The 23,765-nt window shown below is 44.6% G+C and overlaps 1 long non-coding RNA gene across 1 annotated transcript in view; it reads right to left on the reverse strand.

Annotated features, from left to right (window-relative positions):
* Window positions 1–14,715: 14,715 nt before the first annotated feature.
* Window positions 14,716–23,765, reverse strand: part of LOC137163358 (uncharacterized) — a 131,103-nt gene continuing 122,053 nt past the window's right edge. The window contains exon 3 of the long non-coding RNA XR_010922696.1: window positions 14,716–15,751. This is a non-coding gene — a long non-coding RNA (uncharacterized lncRNA). The remainder of the gene's footprint in view (window positions 15,752–23,765) is intronic.

Here is a 23,765-nt window from a genome sequence, read left to right on the forward strand (position 1 = left end):
ATTGAAAGGAAGAAAAATTTATCCCTAGCCAGGTAAAAAAAAATACTGAACTTGTTTAATCCGACCAAGAATGACTTTTTAAAATCCAATGAGAAGCTTGGGCTCTGACTGCAATGATGCAACACAAACTGTATGAGATCACCAGACAGGGAAAGCCTGGAAAAATCATAATGGCACCAGGGGCTTGTCTATATACCAGAATTGTGTGACTTTTACAATACTGGTATAGATAAAGTAGTACAAACCCCTTGCATGGATGGAGTTATACCAGTAGAAAGGGGCCTTTTACTGGTGTTGCTTATTCCTATTTCCATACAAAGGCACCTTTATACCAGTATAAATGTGTCCACACTAGGGTTTGTACTTCTCTAACTATTTCAGTAGGGAAAAAATCCACATACCTGACCACCAAAATACAGCGTTTAGATCTTTTACTGGGATTTCTCCTGAGGCAGTCCCAGTTTTCTAGCCATTTATCCCATTCCCATAACACTTAGCCAGGCAGCACTAAGAGTGGATGCTAATTGGTTAAACCCAATTTAAAATCTTCATTACCAGTTGAGAGATATAATGGCATTCTGATCATCTGTGTTCTCTTCTCAGCCTGCTCAGAACAGGCTGGACATTGCATTCCCTTTGCGGGCATCAGAAAACCAGCAATTAGCTGCTGACATATAAAGAGAGTGGGGGATGATAGGTCAGATTTAGACCAAAAAACCCAAACCGGCTAATAAACAGGTCCTGCTTGAATTGAGGGAGGGCCTTCTATTTGGATTCAGCAAATGGAGTTGACCTTTGGTCCAAGGGAGGGCCTACCTGTACTGAAGGGTTGGAAGGACTTGAACCTGCAAGGGTCCCCAGAGGACTGATGGGCAACTTCTGGTACTTTTAGTATGCACTGAGATCTTTTTATTGTGTCATACATTTTCTCTGCATGCTTCTGTCCTTAAACATGTTCTGCTTTGAAATTGCTGTTTGGGTCACTGGTTAAATCACTGTCACAGTCTCTGGAGGGAAACTAAGGAGCAGGGACTGGATGTTTGTCAGACATGCCTGGTGGCTCCAGCCTAAAACCCCTGTAGGAAAGGGAGTGGGCTGTGGGTCCCTGCCCAGACGGAGGTGACCAGCTAGAGTCCTGAGGGGCATTCTTGGAGCAGACCATTGAGGGAGCCAGGGAGGGTTTCCAGGTGCAGTCACCTGAAACTGATACTATTTATCATTTAGTTCTGAAAATAAGTGTGAGTCATTTAAAGCCAAACAACAAAGGCGTTAAACCGGTGTGGTCAATAGCCGGTAAAAAGACATTTCATATTTATAGGTTAGCGTGCCTTCTTCAGTTACTCTCCCAGAAGTATGTTGCCAAGGATGATTTTTCAGGAACTAAAGAAATCTCCCTAAAGTAGATACAACTGGTACAAAAATGTCACCTTCTAATGATTAACAGATGCATTATGGATTACTTTACCAGACCTTGGAGCACTTTGATGGGTGTGCACCCCACCCCACACCTGGTAGGTTTAGTGAGGGCCTGAGGTCAGTTAGGTTACCTGGAATCACAGGAGACAAGGAGGGTGGTGGGTTTAATTGAGAGAAGTCCAAGTGGGGAAGGCTTGGGTCTGCACTATAAAACCAGGAAGCTGAGCATAAAAAGGGGTTGGAGGAGACTGGGTCTGCAGCTGCTTCCTGGGAGGAAGTCCCAAGGGATAGTAAGCCCTGGGATCCTTCCCTGGAGTGAGGATTCTGGCAAGAGGCAAGGAGCGGTGAAGTAGCCAAGGGCAGTAGATTAGACTCCTCTGGTGAACCAGGACAGAGAAGATAGGGAGGCTTGATAGAAGGAGCCCAGGGAAACAGCAACAGGGATGGAGACTGAGGACCTGGATTGCTGGTAATAAAGCCCCTGGGCTGAAATCTGGTATAGTAGATGGGTCTGGATTCCCTGCCAGCCACTGGTATAGTGGCAATTAGCCAGAGGAGGGCCTGAACATCATCTGGCAATGGCATTTGGACATTGGTCCTGCTGTCCTTTACAACCCCAGAAGGGGTGAACTAAATGGTGACCTGGCTGGAGGGCCAAGATACCAGAAGAAAAGCTATTGTAAAGCAAGCAACAAGCAGCAAAGGGGAACATGATGCAGGGAGAACTACATTCCCTGACAGATGTGAAGAGGCACGCTAGTGGTGAGTGGGGACCCCATTACACAAACATTTGGTCTGACAACACTGATTCTTCTTGCAACTCTGCCAAGAAGATCCCTGCTAACTTAATCAAATACAATAATATATTGTTAAGTAATGAGTTTCCTAAAAAGTGCCAAACTTCATGTTCTGCTTTGTGAAAGCAGCTAAGCGAGTGGTGCTTTTATGTAGAAAGTAGAGCAATTAGTGCAATTTGCAACTAACTTCACTTTCGTTTAGACATAATTTCTTTCTAGGGGAAAGTCAGTTATGCTCTCGCAAGAGCAATCTGCAATAAAAGCGCTCAGACCTAGATTTCCCACAGCGATACATCCTTAATTGCAGTGCAAAGTTACCTGTATTTATGTACCCAGTTACAGTGCTAATAATTTAGTGACTCAAAAGTTAACTGTGATGTTGAGGTTCAGAAATACAATAGTGGTGTCACATGAAGTTGGTGGAGATGTCAATTTACATCAGCTGAGAATCTGGCCCAGTAACTTAATATATTTTTAAGCCTGAAAACCACTGTTCTACTATGTTCAGCTTTCCCCTCTACAATTTTGTCCCCTGCAGAAACAGTAATGTGGAGAAGAAGAAGAATAGCAAGAGGCCTTCATATTCTGGACAACAGGAGGGCAGATAGCCAACACCCTAGATCAGAAATTTGAAGCCCTTCAGTAGCGTCTTTCCCCACTCTACAAAGGAAGTGACTGTCTCTTCCTATATATTCTTCCTTTTTAAGGATCCCCCAGTTACTCCTCACTTCAGCCTGTAAACAGAGAGGTTTTCCCCACATTCTCAAACTCAGCGTAAGCATGTGACTCATCAGCCAGTGCAACCCCTGCCAGTGTCTCTCCTTCCCCTAAGGTACCCCCTGCCAACAGTGCTCTGACCTGGCAGTGGTCTGCCTATTCAGAGGCTTGGTCCTCAAGCTAGGTCACTTAGTTTTACCCCTTCTGAGGAAAGCTGAATCCAACATGCCACTGGTCTGGCTGAAGGTTTGGCCCACCTCCAGGCTTTTGTGCCTGTCAGCTCTTGGTTCCAGAATATTCACACCTCCACTGTGTGTGGGCTGGTCAGGGAATCCAGGCACACGCTCTACTCTGGGTTCCAACCCAGGGACCCTGCATGAAACACACAAGGTCTGTTTGTTTAGTTCTTTTGCTCTATCTCTGGGCTGCTTCCTACTGTGGCCTATACCTAGGTCTTCCTCATAGTCTTTTTCCCCAGCCAACTCTTCTGCAGGACCTCAAACAAAGAGAGATCAAACTAGTTAAGGAACCAAAACAAAACAAAGGTTCTGCACCAGGCCTACCTGTCTCAAGAAGGCTCTGACCCTTAGGAGTCTCTAGTTAGGATCCAACTCCACCTGACTGTTCCTTCTAGACAGCTTCAAGGCAGTCTTTAATTAGGCTCTGGCTCCAGCCAGGCCCTCATTCACAGGGCCAGCTCGAGAGGTCCATTTCCTCTCCCAGTCAGCTACCACTGACCTGGCCTTTTCTTCTTTTATCTACTCCCTCCAGGCTTGACATCTAATGAAGGTGTAGCAGGATGAGGCTGATTGCACCCATAGGTTCTCCTGAACTCCTTCAGACCTAGTGTGGGTAGTTCCATCTAGGCCTAAGGTCACTTCTCCTTGATGGCAGTCTCTCTCACCATGAGCTCTTAATTCAGGACTGCTCCCCTAAGGGCAGCGAGCTTTTCTCTGCAGGAAAATGGAGGCATCATCCCTCAATAAGGCCTTCCCACATTGAACGTCCCTCATGGCAAGGGGTAAGACACTACGTAAAGCTGGAAGGGGTTTGAAAGGAATCAGCAGGTCTGCCAAAAAAACAGTACTTATCAACTTAAGTCAGTTTTCATTGTCAGCTGTAATTGCCAGACCTACTCAGGAAGCTTCTAATTCTTCCTGCTGATGGATCAAGCATGAAGTTTGAGTCAGACATTCCTCAGAAACCTTCATATATAAACACCCCGACTCCTCTTAGAGGCAGTCCATGTCTTTCTTATTCACAGGTAGAGTCTCAGATGCTATCTGACACGAGAAAAGGCTTCCCCTAAAGAAGCTTTATCTTCCCATTCAGAGCTAAGGTCATCACCCATTTTCAGCACCACATAGTTGTCACAGCCAAGGCCCTCCAAATAAATTTGTCACCTAGGCTTTGACAGAAGTGCTGGGCAAGGTCCTTGCTATGGCTTAATCTGAGAGCTCCTGTTAGATTGACTTCCTTACTGATACTCTTTTGAGGGGAAAAAGAACTTGTGGATCAGCTCCTTCTCCTAGGGGTGTCTTTTGACAGAAGTGTGACAGGATGGAGCCTGCAGTCTTTCCCCTCTGTAAAAATCAATTTCTATTTTACATGTATAATGTGCTTGTCCTCAAACACTAGGTGTCTGAACAAGTCACTCTTTAAGAGCACATGGTACAAGTTCAGGCTGACCCAAAAAACTCTTTCCTGACAACAAAATCAAGACCCAGTCCATTCAACTCAACTCCCTACACTCCCAGAGTAAGTGCCAGGGTCCAGACCCCTCCAAGAAGGTCATGCAATCTTAGCTGATCTTAGCTGCCTTGTTAGACATTGTTCCTCTTCATGCTTCAAATTAGACAGGGCCCAAGCCAGGAAGGGCTTTACAGATCAAAACAAATATTTTGCACTGGCTTCCCATTCAGCCTATAGAACACAAGTGTAATGCTTCCTGAGAGAAGTGTCACTAAGTAGGCATGCAGCCACACATGGCACCAGTATTGCCAGAGTTGATCTCACCTTTACAACTAACATGACTGGAACCTGATTTCCTTGACCCATGTCTTTCTGGTTCATGGTTAAGTATGATGAGACCACTAACCATGATGGCCTGTTTTCCTTCTATCTTGAGGATTGAAGGGGTATTATGCCAATTTATTGTAGCTGAGGGTCTGGCTCATATTGCTAAGTATTGTGTTAATGATACGCATTTTTTAAAAATAGGAAGGATGTGCTGTTCAAACAGTTAATATAGGAGGTGCCAGTCATTCAAAATCCAGTAATATGGAAACTCCACTCACTTTGAGCATGGGTCAGAAAATCAGAATATATCCAGACAAGTGACTTCCTTAAAATTAGAAGGTTGCAATTGCTAAACACAGTTACCAGTGAGGGAACATTGACATCCACACTAACCTCACTTTGCATGCCTTGGCCTGCCACCATCATAACACACAGACAGTCTTCTCAGCTCTACAAACTCCCTTTCAGTTCCAGCCTCTCACACCACATATCCCCATTCCTTACAAGTCTCAGCCTCAGCGCCAAACTCAGGAAGATTAAGTTGTAAACCCTAACGGCATATGGTGTTTTACTTGAAAAAGTATGAGGTAGGAGTTCAAGTGACTCACTTCAGTAAAATTGTGAGGAACTGAACGTATGCACTGCAGGTTAAAGCTCACACATCCATCAACTGATACTGCTGCAGTTCTGTCATTCCCTCATGGCACAGTAAAGCAGGCTGAGGGCTGTTCTAACTTACAATGGGCTACAATGGCTCCAAGAGGCCAAAAAATACACCGGATGACTGATCAATACATATGGCATCCTAGCCACACCCCCTTTCCTTCAACTATATTTTCTTTTCTCTGCTTGTCTAACAGAGTTGAGGAGAGACAAGGGGGCCTCAGTGCCTTTATGCCACAAAAAGATCACCCTTATTATTCAGGAAATCCTTTCTGGTCTAGTTAAGCCAATACTGGAGCCACCTTTTGCCAGTATTATGGCCTAGAGTCCTGGAAGGAAATAAAAATACCCTACAGGGAGATTTTCAGCATGAGGAAATCAGTGTCACTCTTCTTAGAAGTGGGCTAATCAATTTTTTTGGTTTGCTGGCTAAGGCATTACCTAGCAAGCAGGCAATATCCAGGTTCTAATCTGGGACTTTGAACCTTTGTCTTCTACATCCCAAATGAGGGGCTTAACCACTGGGCTATTCAGTAGAAGAGTAGCACTGCCACCTGAGATTTTTGAATGGCATTTAAGTTGCCTTGGGACTGTAGACACTCCCTCCCGCCCCTCTGCTTTCCTCTCCCAGAAGACGGATGTGTTGAAATGATCCATTTTGACCTTTCCATTTCCCCCCCTTCAACTGAAACAATTTGCTGAAACTGACACATTCTCACTGTTTTGGTCATTCTGGATCTTCACTTGTCAGTGAAAAAAGTTGTTTGACAAATTTCCCCCAGCTGTAGTGTCACTGACTTCAGTGCATCTGTATTGACTTACACCAGCTGAGGATCTGACCCCAGATTTCCACTCTATGCTGCTACTGTGACAAAATGCAGAGCAAGTTCTGGCTATAAAGAAATCTTTGACCGAGAGTGTTGGGCTCAGTTCCCTAGTATAAACTGTTGGAGTCAAACAAGGGAAAGTGGGTACTGAGGGAGAAGAGACCACACAGCCCCACAACTTTGGAACAGAGCTTGCGCCAGATAAGATCACTTGCTCTAAATACACATACACAGTAATGCCTGTGATCCAGACTTAATTCTTCATTCAGTTTTACTATGTTGTCAATGGAAATGACCTGAAAACATTTTTATTTCAATGAGACTCTTACACAGGCAAAATCATCATGTTAGGAATGTTACTACTTGTGTTATCAATGTGCAATAGCTGCTTTTCACAGGAACATTTCCCAGCCATTTACATTTGAACAACAATACTGCATATAAAGCACCAACTCACCTTAAGGGCTTAAATGCATGCAAAATCATAGCTTGTAAAATCTCATCTTTTTAAAGATAGACACAATCAAAAAGTCTACTAGAATTTCTAAACTCCTCTGTTCAACTAATTTCAATCATATTTTACAACTAAAGTTTTAGAAGGAAAATTGCTCCTGAGCTGTGGCCATGAATGACAAGTTTCCGCTGTGGGTGTAATAAAATAGCTGAGTTATAAATCCTTGAAAAGTGGTGTTTAGAATAAGCACATTAACTCAGATTTAACTATGTGGTCATAAACAGGATTCTGTACTACATAAGGGGTTCCACTGTTTCATAACTTAGTAAATCTTGGTTTTGTCTGGAGTAAATGGCAGTGCTCATATTCATGTGCTTATTTAGCACTAGATTTATAATTTGTTAAATTGTTTTCATAAAACCCTATGTTTACTATGGCTGGTTAATTTTGCAGGCAATATAAATCTTGGGTGGAATTTCTGCAGCAGGCTATCTTCTCCTAAATACTAATGGCTATGTCACACTGATCTTTGATGGCTTAAATTATTTTTATTTATCTAGATGTCAATAAAATGCACCTTTTCAAAGCTCTCCGCATTTTTAGCTGCATGGAAAGAAATAGTCTCTATATTAATTGTAAAGAATGATTTTTCAATAAGTTATGCTTCTGCTGGTAATATTGACCAAAGGGGTGGGGACGGGGAGAGAAGGGAGAAGAAATACTGGTTGTGTTCTTGCTTTGGGGTAAAGCTATGAACGTCAACATGAGTACTTTGGAAAAAAATCTAGTCTAGTAGTAAGTATGGGAGTTGACTGGGATTGGGAGTTAGGGTGCCTAGGTTTTATGCCAGCTCTGCCATGGACTTTGACATTTTGGCCAGTCACTTGACGTTTGCAGTACTGCCAAACCTGAGAATTAAAAACTCATTAGTCAGGCCCAACCAAAAGTCTGTGTGTGTGGTGCGGGGGAGGCTAGTTGTGTCACAGGACAGGGCTTTTCCCCAACTTCCAAACACTTGCTAGCATATTTCGTTTGTCCTAAGGGATCTGCTGTGGCGAAGGTACTTATCAACAAGGCAGACGACACCAGAAGGTAGCTAATGAAGAAGTGGATGTTTCTTTCCCAGAGGGCAAGTAATGAACTGGTGTACATCTCTCACAGGCAGGGCGGCACCAACATCCCTCAAATGGGTGAAGAAGGTTTATACTCTTAATACCGGCAAGAAAATCAACAGAACAGTCTTCTAATTTGCTCCTTTTTCTGTCTTTAGGGCCACCCCTTCTGGCTATCCCTGACACTCCTATTCCTGGCAGCTTCCCAGTTCTAGTCAACTCTGCTCACTTCCTGGAGCATAGTCTCATGGTGCCTTGCTTCACAGACACACCACAAGAGTTAGCTCCACTCCCCTATGGTTTTGCTTCTCCAGGCACAGCCTGTTCTACTCACTCCCTGCCCTCTGACAGTCTTTTATAGGCCCGGGTGTAGCCCACCCCCTTTAATTGGCTGGATTGGGCTCACCACAGGGACCAGCTGTCCTGTGGCATTGTTTTATTTGTCTCTGGCTTTTGAGCCTTTAGGATTCATTTTCAAGCTTTCTTTTTCTTGACAACCATGAGGCCTAGAAACTTATACCTTATCTATAGAATAAGATTCCAGGGTTATCACACATTCTGTGTCACTTTGAAGTCTAGAATGTCCGAGTGATGACAACAGCTGCAAGTGTTGTAGAGAGCTCTTCTTGTTCAGAATATCACCAGGTTAAATCATCACTGGGATTCACGGTCTGTTACATCCAATTTTCAAGTTCAGGCTCATTTTCATTTTTTTCGCACTTTATGAATTACAGCCATATGATAACATGGGCTTTCAGCTAGTTTTTGAACAAAAGGACAAGATTCTCATGTAGTCACATGAATTCAGGAGCTGGGGCTTTAAGGAAAAACACCTACCAAATATCCTGAGATGAGCAGTAAAGTTGACAATAGTGTGCCTGTGTGCTTAAGGTTTCCTATTTGTAACATGAGGATAATATTTCACTTCTGCATCCTTGGTTTTCGGTGGTTCAATTAATATTTGTAGCACCTGGAGGTAACCAAACAAAAGATGGTCTATCAGTGTGGTGTACAAAATGTTAGTTTCTAGTTTTGATGTCTCCTCAACTGTTGGCCACATAGCTGATCACTATCCGAGCTCTCGAGCACTTCATCAGTGTTACAGGACTGCTCCATAAATGAGATCTCTCTGTGCATGTAAATAGTTAATGGATACGATGCCAATAGATAGCTACACTAAATACTCTCCAGAGCTCCTGGTTTTAATAGGATCAATAAAAACGTGTTGTGTGCTGCAAATGGCTTCCTCTCTGCAGCTGTTTACAATCTGGGGTCTGATTCTTTGCTCACTTACAGTAGCACATATCGGGAATAACTCCATAGAACTCAATTGAGTTGTATTGGTGTGAAAGAAGAATCTGGCCCAATGCTGTATGGAGATGGACAAGGAAATTATGCCAAGCCATTCAGAGTTGTCAAGATTGACTTGCATTGGAAATACTTTTACATGAGTAGTTTTATGGAATCACATTTAGCATTCGGTATATTTGAAATACTGTCAAATTTAACTGAATGCAGTGCAACAGTTCATCCTTGTTCAAGTAATCAAGTTTTTGTAAAGAACATCATGAATAGCTTTTGGACATGGTAGGCCCTGATTCTCATCTCACTTATAGCCGTTTGATGCTGGTGTAGTGTCAGTGTCTTATGTACACTGATGTAAGAGATCAGAATCAGGTTCAATGTACTATGAAATTCTAGATGGTAGTTTTGTAATGAGAGCAACAATATTGTTTGAAGTGTGGGGTTGGGGAAGGAAATGGTTCTCTAGTGTGCTCTTCTGCAACAGCAAAGGAAAACTATGAAAATGGTAGAAAGTAATTTAATGTTTTGAACTTTCTTGATTACTTCCTAAAGTGCTTCCATGTGCTATAAGAGCTCACCCTTGACCCATGCTAGTGGCTTGAATTCTTTAATCTGTTTCCATTACTCTCCAAATCAGAGTTTCAATAAAGGAAGAGATTAAGAAAGGGGAAATCTGACCTCCCCACAAACAAGAGTTGTGTAATATTAAAGAGTTGAAGAGAGAAACTGTGAACTCCTTTTAACTAGAAGTAATTCCTGAAATCCAGAAACTGCCTCAGAGCTGGGGAAAAGGAAGGACATGCGACACAGGGGCTGAGTCCAATTTCACTGACACTGACTTAGATCAAGAGTAACTCTACTGAAGTAAATTGTACAGTGGTGTAAGATGAGGATCACTGAGATCAGAATCAGGCCATGTATTTCTCAATTGACAGTCTCTTCTACAATGGAATTGTGGACACAACTTACATTTTATTGTTGTAGAACTATTACTCTTCTTGCAGTACTTACTCAGCTAGTAAACATTGTACAAGGCAACTGGAACCCATGAGAAGCAAGTAATAACATAGCCATTAAAGCATTTAGGCCATTTACAAGATACTGCAGACTACTTAACTCCTTCCATGCCTTACTGAAATGTAAAAACTTTTAGTGTGATCAGTGGAGTGCCATAGTATAATATCACACAGTGACTCTCAAACTTCTTGAGCCCATGAACGCTTTACTGTTTTGCCAGAAATGTAGGCCTCAGTCCCATAAGAAGATCTACACAGGCCAATCCTTGTTTCCATACAAACTCGAAGCACATTGAAATCAATGGAGATTTGTAATGGTCTGCCCCAAAATTGGGGTAGAGCTGAGCAAATAATTGGTGAGTTTGTGAGGGTTTTTTGCAAAGCCTAAAAATTTCCCCCCTTCCCTCAAATTTGGTTGGCTTTGAACCAAAACTGATTTTTTTTTCTTGACAAAATGAAGAGCTGAGGGGAAAAATCATTTTGTTGGGGGGGGGGGAAAAAACGTCTAAACAGCTTCTTTTGACATTTGACACTACAGGGTTATGCTTGCATAGCTATGCTGGTACAGTCTCTTTAATATAGACATAGCAAGTGCTTCCTCTTAGAGGAATTTAAAGTCGGGGTGGGAGGGAGACCCATTTCCGATAGTTACCCCTTCACACAGGTTTCCTCCTGGAGGACACCCACACTGTCCTTTCCAATCCATTCAAAATGTAGATGCTAACTAAATTAATCTTCTTTGCCCATTCTCAGGCCTGATCTACACTGCCGGTGGATTTTGGTGGCAGTCAATGGGACATGCACAAGCTACATAGAATAGCTTGCATATCTCCTGTTGACTTACTAACTTCTACTTACTGCAGCTTCCCCACTGTGCTGCGCCAATGGGAAATGTTCTCCATTCGACGCAGTGTTACTCTTCTTGCAGGGGTGGATTAATGGCACCGACTTCAATGTTCAGTTGAGTAGGTCTCCACTGGCACTCAGTCGATCCCGCAGAATTGATCCTGCACTGCCGACAAAGCTGCCAGCAGTGCAGACATACCCTCAGTTTCAGCTCTCCCCTCCTTTCCAATAAATTTTTTTATTGTCTGTTATCCAAATCCAAATGAAGTTTAAAAGTTTCTTGTCCTCACGTTTAAAGAAAACATGTCTATGCCAATGTATGTTTTAAATTATTTGTATTACTTCTTTCCAGTGTTTATTAGTCACTTATATCCAGATTAGATGGGAGCAAGAACTGTGGACCAGATCATTTGGTTCAGGCAAGCAGCCTTGAGCCCAGGAAGAGTGTGGTGGGGCCAAGGTGGCTTTCCACTGAGTTAATTCCCCAGTCCTGGGGTAGCTGATCTGGCCCCGCTACAATTTAATGCAGCCCTGGATCAGCTCTAAATAGAATCCAGCTGGTCACATCCTTTATATGCTCACCAAGACCCCTATGTTGGGGGCTAGAAGGAGGAGTAGGCTAGAGTTGCTACACCATCTCTACCCCCAGCTAGCAATTACCCCCACAAAGGGGTAGATCTTGGGTGGGGTCTTTGAGCTCTGCCACATTACAAATACATAAAACAAAGGTGCTTGGATAGACCAGTTTCTGTTGGCCAGATTTACGTGGTATAAAGCCAGAGTTATTCCATCCTCTTCTATGGAGTTATTCCAGATTTACACCAGTTTAATTGAAACTCTAATGTAAATCTAATTGTACCTGACCTAATCCTCCTGTCACTAGCACTAATGTAAATCAGAAGAGCGCCGCTGAAGCCAATGGCCTTACCTGTGAATTCAGTCAAGCTGTGGTAGGCACAGGGCTCAATGGATAAGGGCAGATCTAGCTTCATACTATCTCTTTGCTCTGGGGATCTTTGGGTAAACTGGGGTTCAGTTCCCAGAACAATTTTAAAGCCGCCCGATGGGTCTCTTATTTCAACCCGGGATTGCTGGAGCACAGCAGCACCCTCTTAACAGCTCTGCCCCCTACTTGGGGATTTTCCCCATGCCAGGAAACAATCAACTGGCTGATCAAACCAGCTTTACCGTACCTTTATATCACTGTAGTGGCATGAAGGCTCTGGCATGGGGCCGAGGATCTGGCCCAATGGATTTACATGGGTTAAATGGGAGAAAGTCAGGCTAAATTGTGAAGTGTTTTGGAATTCTTCAGAATGATGTGCAGTCTGCTGCACACCTAATATGCATGCAGCCATGTTAATATTTCTGTTGGAACCTCAAGTTTTGGACTTGCAGACTTTTTTATGATATTAACTGTGCAACCATAATGCTGCAGTAACAATTTTACCACTTAATATAGTAATAAGTAGATTAATATTAATGTCATGGAAGAGAGTGGCATTGCTTCTTGCTGTTCTGGACTAGGAATTAAGAGCCCAATCCTGCAACCTTTATGCATGTGGGTAAGCTTTATTTACACAAGTAATCCCTTTGAATGATAAGTCACATAGGTTATGGTGGTAGGATTGGGGGCCCATAGAGGGCCTCATTTGAATTTTGCTTCTTATCCTCTTCCTGATAATCTATTCAGGTATCTTCACTGCATTTGGAACTTGGTAGACAACAAATGAATGTGTTGTACTTAAATTGATCATTTAGTCTCTCAGAGCATATGTCTACACTGTAACATGAACCCAGGGTTAGCGGGACTCAAGCCAAAAGGCCCCGAGTTTGAAAGCCCAGGGCTTGAGCATACATACTCTTTGGTGACCCTAGGTTAAGAATTTGAGTCTGGGCTCCACAATGGGTCTCCAGTGTCCCCATTGTAGTATGCACACCCATATCCAACCAACCATACCCCAGGCTACCTAGCACCCTACCAAATGTGGCCATCCTAGCCCTTTGTTCGTGGTGCAGCATGGGGGAGAACTGTACTGCCCACCCTGCATGTCACATGAAGTTGTCACAGCCTGTCCACACATCCTTCTGAGCCAGCATTTGGGTCTGCATACTCTCAGCAACTGGAGCCAGCTCCAGGGAGGAGTCACCACTTGAAGAACTTTTCTCGGTTGGACTTTTGCTCTAATTTCAGGAAATGGGCAGAGCTTCCATGAGTCAGTGGTGGATGCATCACCGGGGTTTTCTGACCCACCGACGGCACCTGATGGAGTTAATGCTAGAGCAGGAGGAGAAGGATGACAATACAGACAATGACTCAAACTGGCTGATGCTACTCATGGCTTTTATTCTAGCCACTGATACTCTCTATGTAGACCTGTGCTTTTGAAGCAAAGCCGCAACCACAGATGGGTTGGATCATATTGTCATCCTAGGTACTCATGATCAGCAGTAGGTCCAGAACTTTCTCATGTAGAAAGCTACATTTCTGGAGCTTTGTGAGTAGCTTGCTCCAACCCTCCAACATCACAACACATGCATGAGGATGGTCACATTGGTCCAGAAGTAGGTTGCTATAATAACCATCTAGAGACTGGCTACTTCAGACTACTACAGGTCCAGTTTGGTGTTGGAAAGTCAACTGGGGGTGATACAGTGGTGAAGGTTTCCGAGGCAATCAGGTATGTGATTTAATCAATGGTGGTGGGCACAAACAATATTTCTGAACTAATTGCTGGCTTTGAGAGAATGGGGTTTCCAAATTGCATTCAGACCATGGATGGGACTCATTTATCTAGTTTCCCCTCCTTAAGGAGCAAATGAGTACATAAACTACAAAGGATACTACTCCATTCTTATGCCAGCCCCTGTGGATCACAGAGGCCAAGTAATAGATGCCAACATAGGCTGCACTGGAAAGGTTTATGATGGCAGGTTTTGTGCCGGCAGGAGTCTACCTTCACTGACAGGCTGGGATATTATCCCCAACCAAATGACATTGTTATAACTAGAGTTACTGTCCGTATTCTTGTTCTGGGGGACCTCTGCCTACCCCCTTTAGCCTTTGCTTATGAATCAGCCTTTCCTGATCTCAAAGGCCTAGCAAGAAAAAGTTTAATTACATTCTCAGCAGGGTAGAATGGTAGAATGAATGTGCATATGGCAGACTGAAATCCCACTGGTGCTGTTTACAGATTCATTTGGTTTCTAGTGTCTGCATTATTGGGGCTTGCTGTGCTCGGCTCAGTTTTGGCTTTACAAAGATTTTGAAACCTGCTCCTGAATGGACCTATGACAGTAGTGGATTGTTGAACCAGTACACTCAACCTGAAAATGCATCAATCGCCACTGGAGCAAGATGCACCTGGGCAACAGAAATCAGGGCCGCTCTGTGTTTCCAGCTAATGGACTTGCATGGGCCAAAGGAAGAAGGACAACAGTACATTTATGAATGGTTTTTCTACAGTAAAGGAGATAATGCTGCACCACAAAATGAAATTGGGCGGGATGTAACTGTTGCTGTACACAGTGAATGGGGGAAAGTATTGATATACATTTTTATTTGGCTATCATGACTTTTTAATGTGGCAGGGGGTGGGGAAGGGACCATGCATTCACACTGAATTATAAAGCTAAACACAGGGTAAGGCACAATGGGCAAGTCATATCCAAACAATTTCTCATACACAAGTACATCAATCAAAGTACAGATAAGATGTGATATAGAGATGGTAATAAAGGCTTTTCTTGAAGTTTATTTGTATTACAAAAATATTAGTGCATTGCCAGGTAGGCCAGCTGCCATTAGAACACACACACACAAAAGTAGTATGTCAACACTACAACCAGTAATAAAACAAAATGCATAAACCAAGTGTTGAACAGCACCATTACAAAAATCCCCTAATTTTTCATGTCCTCTAGCATGTTCAGCTTTGCCTTGTGCAATTGCACAAATGTGTTGCTCCTGCACAGGTGTGGAGGCCTGCAGGGCAGTAGCGGACTGCAAGGGGGAAGGGTCCACATGGGGGTAGATGTATGTAGTGGGGAAGCGGTCATCACAGGGGCTGACGTATGCCTAGAGTAGACTTGCCCTGTCCAGCTGCTGTTAAGTCCCAGCTGCATGGGCCACCTAACCATGGAACTGTCCAAAGTGTTCCTGGTATGCAGCACATAGAATCATGGAGGGGACTCCGGCCATGGGGTGGGCACAGCAGGAGACCGCACTCTTGCAGCCATTAGTGAAAGCAGCTGGCAAAAAATAAGTCTGTCTACTGTGCTCTGTCTTCCTCCCTCAACTGCCGTTCCTGTTCCAGGACTTGCAATGCAAGCGCCTGCTCCTGCACTACAGTTCTGTCCTCAAGCTCTGCAGCCTGCCTATGACTTTCTCCTTGCCTCTCCACTTGCCATGAATCCTTCTCTCTTTGACATTGCCCCTGCTTGTTGGCCCTATGCAAAACATCAAGCATAGGTTCATCACAGAAACACTTCCTCTTGGACCACTTTACGTTGGTAGGGAGACGTAGTCTACTGGTAGAGTATGTGTGAACTGCTGAGGTACAATGGCCACTAGAGATGCCTGTAAATAGACATAAAAGAATGTTATTGCCTCAATGATTCACAGAAAAATCATTGTGGAATCTCAAGGACAAAAATATTATACTTTCAAATTCAGTTTTACAATCTATTGTGAGAGGAATGCTTCATATCCTAGAAGCTTGTGGACACAACTGTGTTAATCGTCATGGGAAGAGTATACAAAAAATGGTAAGTTTAAAAATTGCAGATGACCTTGAGGAAATGGGATGACTGTGGTGTGCTATGTAAACCTCTATCCTCAGGCATTCCACATTTTGGAGGACATGACAATTCTGGTGGTTCCTGAGGCAAAGATATTTTTATTCCAAACTTCCAGTGGCAAGCCAGCCACGTATGTCACTGGAGTAGTCAAACTTATGTGTCTGAACAGCACACCTTTGGAGTAGGCTGTTCAGCTACTGTGGTAGCCCTGGAAAAATACACCCTTCCCCAAAATGTGAATGCCCATCGGGAGTTCCTGCTACAGGAAGTTTGCCAGTGTCAGCATCTGGGATTGGGGCAAAAACATATGGGGAAAACAGGATGCGGCGGCAGCATCTGCATGGATTACTGCCTCCCCATTGCTTTTGGTACAGCCTTTTATGACTGCATGCAAACACACACACTAATAGTAATACTACACACACTAATACTGGCTTACAAAGAACTCACCGGCCCCTCTCCCACCAGCACGCTTCTGGACTGCATACAAACCTCCAGCTGTACTGTGGACAAATGACTTTGTCATCCATGAACTTCCTTTAGTTTATATAGACTACATTTCAACTTCCTCCAGGCAGTTAACTGTTTACCAGCAGCTCATTACACCATTGGGTTAGTATGGAGTGGTGTACTAACAGGAAAGGCAATGTAAGGATCTTATTTTAACACCCTGGCATATCTTAGCAAGAATGTGAAAGTTCCTAGTAAAACTTCACTTTTAAATTCTCCATTCTGAATTCCAGGGCTGGGGGTGTAGAAGGGAGGATGCCAGTGTGCTGGCGTGCAATCTGCCATTAGTGGATACCCGCTGCTGCACACAGCTTGTAATAACTTTTGCATTGGTTCATAACCTGAGAATCACTCCCCTTCTTCTGTATTAATAAAAACAAACATGGAGCCAGAAATTTACCAGGCTGTGGGGTGCCTTCTGTCTCTTCTGTTGGTTCTGCAGCAGGCTTCTCCTCAAGGGAGGGCATCAAAAATCTCCTCTGCAGATGCGTCCAGGAACTGCTTCAGTTGCTGTGGTAGCAAAGCCTCTTCAGGGACCAGTTCCAGTACCAGAGTAACTTTGGTAGCCTGATCCGGTGCCTGCTGGTTACCTTCCAGTTCCATTCTGGTTTGAGGATCAGAAGGTTTCCATCCTGGCTGACTAGACCCTCATGAAGCACTGTTTGCTTGGTGCAGTACCCACCACCTGGTCAAACTCCTCAAAAAGAAGCAGGCTGAATGATCCTGAGGAGCTGTTTATAAACTTTAAGCTAGAAGGGACCATCGTGATCATCTAGTCTGACCTGCACATCACAGGTCCCAGAATCTCATCTACCCACTCCTGTAATAGACCCATAATATCTGGCTGAGTTACTGAAATCCTCAAATCATGACTTAACCTTCAAGTTACAGGAAATGCACCATCTACTCTAGTTCAAACCAGCATGTGACCTGTGTCCCATGCTGCAGAGGAAGATGAAAATCCCCCATGGTCTTTGACATTCTGGCCTGGGAGAAATTACTTCCCAACCCAAATATGACGATCAGTTAGATCCTGAGCAGGTCAGCCAGACCCACCCCAGCCAGACACCAGGGAAAGAATTCATTGTAGTATCTCTGAGCCCTCCCCATCTAGTGTGCCTCCTCTGGCCATTGGAGATATTTGCCACTAGCAGTTGCAGATGAATCACTTGCCATTGTAGGCAATCTCATCATATCATACTTTTCATAAACTTATCAAGATCAGGTGAGCTTGATAAATTCTCATCCCTGACTTTCCAGGAGTCAGTCTTGAGCTGCTTAATCTATTCCCTGTTCTGGTCCAGTGAATCCCCAGTTCTGCCAGTTTCTTTACCAGTTCCGGGTATGTGTGGTCTTTCCTGGTCCTGTTACTAAAACTGAACTTCCTGTTTGCCTCTCAGCCTTCTACAACAACACCAGGGAGAGGAAGTTGGCTGAGGAGGTGCTCTGCAACTGTGGGGCCTATTTCCATTCCTCCAGCCAATCACGCATCCAGGCAGAGTTCCTCTGGGCCACGTCTGCTGACTCCTTAGCTACTTTTGAGGAGCAGTGGGTGCTGTCTGGGTTCTCTGCTCGGTGTCCCCCTCAGGTTCCTTCCGTTTAACCTTTGACCTTCACGCCTGGTCCTGTTTTCTCATTTGTTGTCCCCCGCATTCAGTTGAGTCCTGGGCTCAGTAGCTCCTCCCCTTAGGCTGAGGGAGGGGTTTTTAGACATGGGTGGGCTTGTGCCCACTAGAGATGTAAAAGCCTAACCATTTAAATGATAATCAGCTGTTGAAACATTTTAAACAGCTGATTACATTTAAACTGGGGGGCAACCTCTGGGCCCCCCCCACAGCCAGAGCACCTGGGCAGCTCTGGCCTGCGGGAGGTGGGTGTAGGGGTGGTGCGGAGTCCAGCTGGGGGTGGGAGGGGTAGCTGTAGCTGGGCTCCGCTCCCCACAAGCCAGAGCAGCTGGGCAGTTCTGGCTCACTGGGAAGCAGGGGAGGCGTGGAGCCCAGCGGGGGGTGGGGTGGGGAGAGAGCTGCAGCTGGGCTCACAGGGAGGCACGGAGCCCAGTGCAGATCCCCCTGCAAGTGTAGAGTGGGGGGCAGCCGCAGTTGGACTCTGATCAGCTCCACACCAGCCAGAGCTGCCCAGCCATGGCTCTGCAGCGGAGGAGCTGCAGCTAGGCAGCTCTCACTTGGCAGTCAGGAGCAGAGCCCAGCACAGCTCCCCCCCTCCCCCCACTCCACATTTAACCCTTTAAATGTTCTATTTTTGTAACGTTTCAACCAGGGGCGTAGCTATAGGTGGCCCTTTTGAAAGCAGGCCCACCCAAGCTCAGCTTAAACTACCTGCCCAACTGGAGCTTTCTCAGTCTTTGGCTTCCCGATCTTCCTGATTCTGGTCATGTGGCCGGAATCAGGCAGTTCGGCTTTTTCGGCTGGTCCACTAATGTCAGCCAGAGGTCCTGCCAGAAGATCAGGTCTGGCCATGCCCTTGGTTTAAATGGATTTTTTTTTAAACAAATTTTTACATCCCCACGGCCCGAAGCCCAAATAGAACCACAGATTCACCAAATTCTGGCTGTGCTCCCACAATCAGGAAGTGGCATGATCTGGTCAGTGACAGGAAAAAGTTCCCAGTGTTTGCACCTCAACAATCAAAATAAAATGGAAGGGTTAAATGCCAAGCTGCTGTACATAAACACCATGTCCTGGAAGTTGGTTGGCTACACTTGGGACAGAAAGGATGCAGAACAGAGCCTATAGGATAGCATTGGTGGACTCTCAGGACCTGAGTCTGGGTGGCCCAGAGCCTAAGCTGCATCCACACTTCAAAACTGGGGAGCTTGGACCTGAGTCCCAGCCGGACTCAGGCATTAACCCACCTGACTTGTGGGGTCCTGGGGCTCAGGCCCGAGTCAGACAGAATTGTGAGTAGACAAATGGGGGTTTTGGACTCAAGCCTGAGCCTGGGCTTACATAGCTATGTAGACACACCCATATCTTTTGTCTACACTGGCAGTGGCACATAGGGTACATGTAGCTAGGTGCTATAGTGAAAAACGGCTGTGTTCCTGCTGTAGTGTGTAGCTACATGCTGCAGGGAAAGATTCAGGCTGTGGGAACCAGCAGAAAAAGCTCCAGCGATGGGGAGCTGCAAGAACTTTTCCCCACTGCCTACCACTGCCAGAGTCTTTCCCTGCAACAGGGAAAGGCTCTGTCAGAAGGGAGGCAGCAGGCCGATACACTGCCAAAAATAGTAAAGTAGAGGTGGGAGGCACTGCTTGGGTTTATAGGAGATATAGAAAGCCTTGTTGGCTATATATACCCTGATGTTCTGGTGTGTCTTTATTCATTTAAGCAGTGCCTCACCATCTACACTGCTATTTATATGCATGTGAGGAGTGTGTGCAGTGCATGTACTTTACACACTGCCATAAGTGTAGACATAGCATCAGTGTATATACTAGGGCCCACTAGAGAGACACTAGAGAGGCTTCTCTCTGACTGTAGTCTGCCAATGGCAGTAGGTTGAAATATGGACACTGAGTATTCAGCACCTATGTGGACATTAAATTGCAATAACAGGCAGTCCCCAACCCCCCTTCCCAATTACTTCCATTAATAGTAGTTTCAGCACAATAAAACCATGTTAAGTAAAATAGAGAAATTACTTCAGTTGTAGTTAGAGCTGATGCCTGAATCTTCCAAATTACTCCCTTGAATTTATCTTTTGATTAGAGAATATTTTCCCCCAGCCTTGCCAGAGAGTGATGTGTTCCTCATTCCAATTAAAAAGAAACTTGACTCTAAGAAAAAGAATAATTTGGTAGAGAGATTCCACTCCATGGAGCCATGCTGCCCCACTTATATCCATTTCAAACACTAATGTGCGGATTGCTTTCCTGCTTCATCTGCAGCTTCCCCAACTACAGCCACAACAAACACAGGCTCCTTGTCTTTACTTTTAAGCCCTTCACAGCCTATTCCCAGCCTACCCATCATCTCTTACATAATAGCAAGATATCAACTCCCACCTCTGCTCCTCCAATAAAGCCAGTCCTGGACTGTCTATTTGTCAAACTTTTCCAACAAACACCTTTGCGCTGTCTCTCAGGTCACCTCCTTATACGTGGGAGGAGCTCCTCATTAAGTATTCACAAAGCCATCATATTGTCCTCTTTCAAATCCTTCCCTTAAAACTCCTTTACTGCAATATTTACAAAGCACTTGCCAACAGTTAGTCTGCTGGCATGCAGTGGTTATCATGCTGTTCATGATCCCACAGTTACCATGGGCCCCCCTGTCAATTTGCTTCATCCAACTGTTTTTCCTCCCTGCCTTATACGTACACTGTAAGCGCTTCAGTACAGGAGCCATCTGTTTGTTCTATGTCTGTACAGTGCCTAGAACAATGGGGTCTGGTCCAGCCCAATACCAACAATAAATAATAGTCTCCTCATCTTTAGGCTCAGTCATATGATTCTCCCCTCTTTTTTGCTACAGTACTTGTTCCTGCAGCAACAAAGATCCAGTTGCCTAAAAACAAGAACATCTGCTAGAGGTAGGTAGCAATTCTCTGACTGTGCGTCACTGTAGGAGATTTAGTGTTGTGTAAACAGTAGGAATTTCAGCATGAGATTATAGAAGTCATGAGGTCAACAAGACTAATCATCAGCATTTTATTAATGCACATGTTTTCATTTGTACAGGTTTTTCGACACATGGGTAGACAGGTGTATTTATCTGCAGAGTAATCATCAGAAGAAAAATTCAGTCATGTTCCAAGTTCTGTGCTGCATTTGATGAGTGTGTTGTTTATTTCAGCATATGCTTCAGTCATGAGACCATTTGTTGACTGCAGGAGCCCTAACTCGATTTCATCACTAGGTTTCATATGCTCCAGCCAAGGTCCATCCTGTGTACTCCATTAAAAGATGGACCTAAACTCTGTGGAAAACCATCTGGATTCTGCAGCACACTGTTGCTAATTCCGTGGCAGCCTCAGATACATTTTTTTTAAAGTCTGTATTACTTATTTTTAGTTACTCAGTAAAGTAGGGTTCTGCATTTGTTCGGGGATATGCAAATTAGCTGGATGTTTCTGCCAAAGTGACTAGCAGTGAAACATTAATGTTGAGATTAAATTTGTCATCCCTAGGTTACAAAGGTAATGCTCTAGGTGTCCCAGTTTCATTAGTTGCCCCAGTTTTCCAAGAACATCTCTTGGAGGGCCTAAAGTGACCTGGTTTTCTTTTTCATCCATCAAAACTTCTGATGTTTTTCTAACTGTGAAATGTTTGTCTGTGATGTGTTGATGCCCTGCTATAAAGTGTTCTGTGCCTCTCTTTCACTCTCAGCACGTAAGGAGTGTGTTTCACGCCAGCATTATTCAAAACCAGAGCTTATCAGGAAACAGCTTTGCAGTAGCAGACCAGGGAGTAGATGACCTGATCTAGCCAGTGCAAAACCCCTGCTCGAGCCCTTTTAGAAGAGGGGCAGGATGGGGACCTGATGGTCCCTCTGTCCTTTGTTCTCTTTCTCTCTACAGTCAGTGGTATAAAGAGGAGGGAAGTGAGGGACAGAGGGGTTCAGAAAGAGGAGGCAGAGCTTAGCTTGTCTTTGTTCTGCTCTGCTGCTCCAGGGGGAGCTTTTCTGACTCTGGCTGAGCAGATGAAAGAGAGGAGAGAGAGAGTGCTGAGCACATGAGTATTTCACATTCCTTTAAAAAAAAAATAGAGCCATAAAAAATGTGCTGATTTTTGTTTTTGAAAATATCAAAATGATACAGTCCATGCGTCTTAGAGCTATTGTTTCCATGCTGTCTGCAAACTCAGGCACACATTGATGCATTCGTTACACTATGTTCAAGCTTTTCTTTGCAACCTGTGCTAGAAACACAGGGCCAGAGTCTCAGCTGTGTCACCTCGCACTCTGCTCAGCTGAGGCAGGGGGTAGAAGGTGTGGGGAGAAGAAGGTGACTAAGCCACATTTCCTCTCTTCCAGGCCCATGCCCAAGGGCTGCTTTAACCTATGATTGCAGTGGACCCGCCCTCGCATGCTCCAACCAACCCCCAACACATCCCCTACAGGAAGTCAAGCAGAGTAAGTGTTGTAAAGCCTTCTAAAGGCTCTATATTACCCAAGGATTCCTCAGCTGCCCCTTTTAGGACAGCAATATAGCTGATTTCCACTATTAAAATACTGCAAAAGAAGTCTCACTTGTGGCCACATTTTTATTGATGAAGTCTGAGATTCTGGAGCACAATTCTATAGTAAGAGGGGAATTTGGTCAGCCAATTCCTCAGCTACAAAAATCACAGAATAACCAGGTCTCCGATTATAGCTGCAGATTGTCAGCTCACAGTAGATATTAGCAAAACATGTATCACCTTACATTGCTCATTCGGATGTACCAATATTGCAGTCCTGAACGCTGTTGTCTCTGTATCCTATGCAGTGAGTTAAACTACGCTCAGAGCGTATATACTAGGAGTGTCATATGCTAGGATAATTTCAATTACAAAGAGACAAAATAGTGAAGTCCTGACTCCAGTCAGACACTACCAGTGGCTTCCTTACACGGGAGTCTTGATATGTGAACCAGAAACATGTACACTGTACCAAAGCCCGGAACCTACATAATGAGGAGCAGAGGGGTGTTACCCATAAAAGCAGAAGCTTATTCAGGTGTTTTGTTTTGTTTTACAGGGTATGTCTACACAGTGGGCTCTGTGGCGATTGAAGCAGCGGGATCGATTGAGCAGGTCGTGTAGATCCTGGTAATCCGATGTTGGTAATCCACCTCCCCAAAAGGAGTAAGACTGTGTCAACGGGATGGTGTTTCCTGCCAACGCAGCGCCATGAAGACTCCACGGTACGTCAACGTAAATATGTTGACGCTACCTCCCATCGATGGCTGGTGGCCGTGTAGACCAGGTCTAAAAGGCAGTACATTGAAACTCATACTAAGTTCCGGCACTTGGAGAGGCACAGAATGAAGCGAGGGCTGGGGCCTGGTAGCTGCAGATGTAGAGTAAGTAGCTGAGTAGAACACAGGCAGCTTCTTGGGAGGAGTGACTGCATGGAGACATTGGGAGGGATCAGTTGTCGTAATTATTGAAGAAGGGTGAAGTATATGAGGAGTGGGCTGACTGTGCAAGGGAAGGGATGGGAAAAAGTGAGGAGCAGCCCATGTAACAGAAGGCTGGGGGGACTGAGGCAGAGTGAGAAAGAGGGGAAGATAAAATTGGATAGTGAGGTGCTGGGAGGCAGGAAAATTTGGAAGGCAGGACC

The sequence above is a fragment of the Emydura macquarii genome, unplaced genomic scaffold, assembly GCF_026122565.2.
Source record: "Emydura macquarii macquarii isolate MOO-44397 ecotype Brisbane River unplaced genomic scaffold, CSIRO-AGI_Emac_v2 contig_2531, whole genome shotgun sequence".
Taxonomy (NCBI): domain Eukaryota; kingdom Metazoa; phylum Chordata; order Testudines; family Chelidae; genus Emydura; species Emydura macquarii.